General features: G+C 48.3%; 1 protein-coding gene across 1 annotated transcript in view; it reads left to right on the top strand.

The window, feature by feature from the left end:
• Positions 1-9: 9 nt before the first annotated feature.
• INTS12 (integrator complex subunit 12) overlaps positions 10-6,413 on the top strand; it is a 32,376-nt gene continuing 25,972 nt past the window's right edge. Inside the window, exon 1 of the mRNA XM_019521925.1 lies at positions 10-70. The gene's annotated coding sequence lies outside the window, so the exon portion shown is untranslated. The remainder of the gene's footprint in view (positions 71-6,413) is intronic.

Below are 6,413 nucleotides of genomic sequence, written 5' to 3'. Positions count from 1 at the left end.
CCCGCGGGCGCGGCGCGAGGCTCCGGGGGGACCGTGAGCGGGACGGACTGGCCGGCCGGCGCGGCCAGGGGTAAGCGATCTGGGCTGCAAATAGCACATGTGCAGGGCTGGTTTGGGATCCCTCCCCCCCCTCCCGTCCCAGAAAGCCGATGCAGTGCCTGCTGCACCTGCTTCAGGCAGCCCGAGACAGGTGTCGCATGCAGCACTGGTCCCAGAGCAGAGCAATGCAGTGCAGCCCCGCACCAGCCACAGTGGCACCGGCTGCGGGGTAGGGGCCAGTGGGCCCCGCCACTGACAGATCCAGAACCTGTGCTGCATGCGGGGTTTGGATCTGACACGCCTGGCTGGGGGGAGGGGCAGTCCGTGGACCCTATCCAGCCCGTGGACCAGTCCTGTGTCACTCATCTGGCACATGGGGCCAGCTCACTTTGTCATCCCTGCCTTACAGTAAACACTAGCCAGGGATTCATTTCTGTCTGCTTGCCCAGGCAGTGAACCAGATGGGGCTTTTCCATCTCTAATGCTGCAATTCTGGAGCCTCACCTGAATTACCAGACCCCTTTTCCCCAGTTCATTTTTCCTTTGCAGATGCATTTTGGGCAGTTGCACCTGAGCTAAATGCAAGCATGTTCCTGGGTTAACAGTACGTTAGGATGAAGCTGAAAGATATGGCTCTGTGAAGAGCTACTCTTTATTTGTGGTAGTGCTGGGTACATGAGTGACTGGCACCTCCTGAATTTGGGGAGGTGCCCGCAGAAGCCACTGATGGTGGCAGCCTTGTCAGGGGGGCACCAGCCTTACTGACAGCATCAGTGTCAGCCATCAGGCACCCTCTACCTATGGCTATGTCGCCTATGGCTGGGTGTATGTAAATTTAGTCTAAGAGAAGTATAAGTATATAAGTGGGGGGCACGTCAGGATCTGGGAGAACTGTTGTTCACCAGGGACCCCCAAGGGGTAACTAAGTATAACGGCCACAAACTCCTGGAAGGCCAGTTTAGACTGGACATAAAAAAAAACTTCTTTACATTCCATGTGCCCAGGATCTGGAACTGACTCCCCCGAGAGGTGGTGCAACCACCTACTGTGGACTTATTCGAAAGGCGCCTGGATGCTTATCTTGCTGGAATCACTTGATCCTTGCAGACTTCCTGCCTCTGGCAGGGGGGGCTGGACTCAATGATTTCATGAGATCACTTCCAGCCCCTAATGTCTATGAAATCTATGAAGAGAGGACACAAACCAAGAAATAAGGAGCCCAGAGACAGACAAACAGCAGCTAGGAGGAAGTGAACCAGCAGATTCACAATACACATGCACAGTGCACATACATGTACCTGTGTGTATATATGTGCATGCATGTGTCTGCACACATATATATGTGTATGTGCACTTGTGTGTATCTCTTCACGTGTGTGTGTGTACATCTAGGGCAGGTGAGTTGTTCCCAAGTTACAAGACAGTCTTTAAATTAAAGTTAATGTGCTGGAAGACTTTCATCACTTTTAACCTTTTTACTTTATTTCAGGCAACAGCTTATCTATTAAGTGAGGAAAGGGTGCAGAGAGTAAAGAAAGACTGTAACCAATTAAACCAGAATTCTCCAAATGCTGACTGGATCTAGCACCCAATCCAGGCAGGGCCTTCCCAAATAAAAGATTTGAGGTGGATCTCTGTCTACTAACTCTGGCTAATTTGCTTTGCTAATTAGCCCAGCGCATTGCTAGGCAAATGTGATTGCCTTCAGTCTCTGTAACTCTGCAACATGCCTGGCAAGTACAGGGGAGGGAAGCTGTGGAGTTGTATAAGGGGTTGGAGGAAGTGGATTCGGGGGCTGTAGTGCCAGACCTGGGGTGGGAATAATTGGTGGGCTGTGTATCTCTGCAAGATGCTCTGAGAAAAGCAGGCTATTGAACTGCATGTGGTGCTGGAGCATAAGTGGTCTGTGGGATTGCATATTGGAGGTCTGTGGAGAATCATGCAGTGTTCAGGCTAGTGAACAGATGTTAGACATGGAGGAACAATGGATGTTGGGACTATGGAACCATTCTAGAAGAGCATCGATAAAAAGGTTTTGGGCCTTTATGGATGGCCGATTTATTAACCAGCCATATCGGGTGATACCAATCCGATTGCCAATATGCAGCCTGGCAGTTTGGAGAGCGGCGTCCAGCCAGTAAGTCTGTTGGGGGGAAGGAGCATAGGGGAGGCAGATTGAGGCCCCTGCAGTGAGGCAGGGAGTGAGGCAGGGGCTAGGGCAGGCGCTGCACAGCCAGGGCGGAGTTGCAACTGGTCGGGGGGAGAGGGAGGCAGCTCCTGCCTCTGTATGCACCCCTGGGGCAAACATGGGGGGCCCATGCCCCCCGGATCTGTGTGTTGGGTGAAGGTGGGCTGCGCACTTGGGGCCAGGGCTGTGTTAACCTCTTCCTGGCTGGGGCTGGGGCTGGGGCAGGTCGGACGATGGCACTGGGAGGGGTGGCTATGGCAGATTTTGGGGTGGCCAAAATCCCCCTGTAAACCCCCCCAGTGCCACTGCCACCTGCCTCAGCCCAAGCACAGCAGTAGAAGCATTCCCCACCCCCCCCACACACACACACTCCTTGGATGAGCCACAGCTCTGTCCCATACTCCACCCCATGCTGGCTGGGTGGCACCTGCCCCAGCCCTACTCCCTCTGTCACCGCAGGGGCCTCAGTCTGCCCCCCATCACCACACCCCTTCCTCCCCACAGATTTACTGACCAGATGCAAGCTTCTGAGCTGCGCTCCTGGCCGTATGCGTTCTACAGCTGCTCACATGCATGTGGCATTTATCAGCGACATTATCAGGCACATCAGCCAAAAAAAGCCAGTGCCAATTTTCCTTTTATCAATGCCGATACAATATGGACTAATGCATCAGTGCACCTCTAGACAGTTCATATGTAGCATCCTTTGTGTGTAGAGGCAGTGGCTAAGGCTAGAAGATACGGGGCATTTGGGGAGAAGGGCACTACTACCTACTGATAAAAAAGATGAACCCCTGGTACAGGGCAGAGCCCCACGGTTTCTGCATTGGATCATGGTGTGACTTTAGCAGGGCAGTGCAGGAAGGAGATCATCTCCCTTCCCTTCCCTTTGTGGTTGCAGTTTTGGACTAGCTCAACTCAGAATGCCCCCTGAGTAAATTGCCACATATCATCCAGGTTGTCAAGAACAAAACAAATAACTGGTAACTCAAACAGATGAACTAATCTCACTCAGGCAGTACATTCATGTCAGGCTTCCCTAAGTGCTGCAATGTGGTAAAAGTGATGCTGACTGTGTTGGGCACAGGCCTGCTGTGCTCTTTACCCAAGTTCCTCTTCAGAAGTTGAGCAGATGGAAAACCTTTCAAGGAAACTGATGTCTGTTGAACATGTGTATTTTCTTGTAGGCATTTACTAGCTTTGATAAAAGTGTTGTTAGGAAAGTTTCTGTAGGCCCAGAAGGGAATTTGCAGGCAAACTAGAGGGACCTGCCATGAGTAGCAGATAGTACGGAGGAATATGGGAGACTGAGATTCCAGGTTTCTGGTATGAATCAGACAGAAAATGGAATCTGACATCTTCTCTGTCCCCTAACTGTTTGCTATTCTGGGATCTCTGTGTTCTCTCACAACAAACTCTGATAAGTCTTGATTTTTGTCATAGTGCAGAATTGGACAGTTTTTGAAAACTGAAGAGGTCTGTGGAATGTGAAAACTGATTCCAGGTGAGCCCATCCCATAGTTTGTCTCCATGCTGTTTATTCCAGGGGAACCTTCCCAAGGTGGGCAGTATCTAATAGTTTCAGTCCTCCCTCCTGGCAATCTTTCTTTGCATGAAAAGAACAATACAGAAAAGTTAAATGAATTATCTGCATCTTTATCACAAAGAAAGCTGAGGAGATAATTGATCCCAGCTTACATTCTTAGTCTGAGAGTCTGCTTAGCACTAAGATATCAGAAAACAAAAATCCTATAAATAAAGAAAAATGGATTGGACCAAATATCAAAAATCCATTTATCCAAACTAGGAAGCAATTTAGGGTGCTGAGCTACTAACAGAAAAGTACAACCTGACTATCCATGCAGGCACCAGTGATACTGTCAGGGGTGACCCTGGAAAGATCATAGGTAACTACAGGACTCTGGGTGCAAGGGTGAAGGGGACAAGGGAACAGGTACTGCTTTCCTCAGTCTGTCGAGTCAAGGGAAAGAGGCTGAACAGGAGTGGACACATCCTGCAGATCAATGCATGACTGCGCAGGTGGTGTCGCCAGCGGGGATTTGGCTTCTTTGACCATGGAATGTTGGTCCAAGAAAAAGGATTGGTTGGAACAGACGGGATCGACCTGATGAAGAGAGAGAAGTTAAGCAAGCAAATTAAGAAAGTATGGGTTGGATGAATGGACTGTAAGGTGGATAGAAAACTGTGTGGAGCATTGGGCTCAGAGGGTAGTAATCAATGGCTTGAGGTCTAGTTGGCAGCCAGTATCAAGTGGAATGCCCCGGGGGTCAATCCTGGGGCTGGTTTTGTTTGATATCTTCATTAACGATCTGGAGGATGGGATGGAGTACACCCTCAGCAAGATTCTGGATGACACCAACCTGTGGGGAGTAGTAGCTATGGTTTAGGGTAGGGCTAGGATTCAGAGTGTTTTAGACAAATTGGGGGATTGGGCCAAAAGAAATCTCCTGAGTTTCAATGAGGACATGCGCAAAGTCCTGGACTTAAGTCTGAAGAATCCCATGCACTAGTACAGACTGGCTGGCTAAGCAGCAGCTCTGCAGAAAAGGATCTGGGGGTTACAGTGGATGATAAGCTGAATATGAGTCAGCAGTGAGCCCTTATTGCCAAGAAGGATAATGGCATACCAGGCTGCATTATTGGCAGCATTGCCAGCAGTTTGAGGAAAGTGATTCTTCCCTTCTGTTCTTCATTGGTGAGGCCACATCTGGAGTATTGTGTCCAGTTTTGGGCCACTACTACAGAAAGGATGTGGATAAGTTGAAGAGAGTCCTGTGGAGAGCAACCAAAATAGTTAGGGGGCTGGGGCACATGACTTATGGGGAGAGGCTGAGGGAACTGGTGTTATTTAGTTTGGAGAAGAGAAGACAGATTTAATAGCCTTTAACTACCTGAAGAGCGATTCCAAAGAGGATGGGGCTAAACTGTTCTCAGTGATGGCAAATGACAGAACAAGGAGCAATGGTCTCAGCTTGCAGCAAGGGAAGTGTAGGTTGGATATTAGGAAAAACTTCCTCACTAGGAGGGTGTTGAGGCACTGGAACCAGGTTACCTTGAGAGGTGGTGGAGTCTCCATCCTTAGAGGTCTTTAAAGGCCTGCATGAACAGAGCTTTGGCTGGGATGATCTAGTTGGAGGGTGGTCCTGCTTTACGCAGTGGTTTGGACTTCCTCACATTCTGAGGTCCCTTTCAACCCTAGCTTTCTATTAGTCCATGTTTAAAATGGTTTATTCTGGGGAAATACAGAAGAGAAACAGATGTAACTTTCATTTGAGAAGCCATCATGATGATCCTAGAAATTTTACACCATTGAATTGCACTGTAATGTTAGGAAAATAGACTGAATCCATTTAAAAATAGAATATAAAACAAATACTATTATTGATTCTGTTGAAGAAAATCTGTTACAGTTCTTTGAACAGAATAATAGCTACAGAGGCAAACAGATGTAACATTTCAAATGTTTCAAAATGTAACATGGTTTGAAACATTTCAAAAAGTATATTTCAGCCATGGACAGCAAGGCCCCTTGCTCCCCTCACCCTATGAGAAGGCTTCAGAATCACTGTTGTGGCATGCAGCAACAGCACTCTCCAACCAGGGGGTGTACTAGGGCATTATTTCTACGGCTGTGCAAAACAGCAGCGTTCTGCTTCGACATCTGTTTCGATGGAAAAGTGTTTCGTTTCGAGTTTTGTTTCAATTCAAAAACACTGTTCCGTTCTGATTCATTGAAACGGTTTCACTATTTCAATACTGTTTTGACATTTTGATCAGGCTGGGGAAGGGAACTCAGGTGGGCTGAGTTCCCTTCCCCAGCCTGATTGTAGTGCTGCGGAGGGGAACTCAGCTGGGCTATTTTGAAATACGAAACATTTCAACTGCCCTCATTTTGTTTCAAAGCTGTTTTGAAGCCCTTTGTTTCATTTTGATTTCACTGTTTTGAGCTCAATATGAATTGAAACAATGTTAAAACGAAACAGCCAGAGAAATTTCGCACAGCCCTAATTATTTTCCATACTTTTGATACCTGGGGCACTTTTATTTCTGGTATGAAACTGACACCATATTACACACACCTGCTTTGCCCCCCCCCCCCCCCCCCCAAAAAAAAACCCCCACCCAACACACTACCTTTTCCTCTCCCCCAACAAAAACCACCCAC

Source organism: Gavialis gangeticus, unplaced genomic scaffold (genome assembly GCF_001723915.1).
Source record: "Gavialis gangeticus isolate Ggan-Ray unplaced genomic scaffold, GavGan_comp1, whole genome shotgun sequence".
Lineage (NCBI taxonomy): Eukaryota > Metazoa > Chordata > Crocodylia > Gavialidae > Gavialis > Gavialis gangeticus.
The sequence above is the reverse complement of the archived record's forward strand: the minus strand, read 5'-3'. Positions and strand labels throughout refer to the sequence as shown.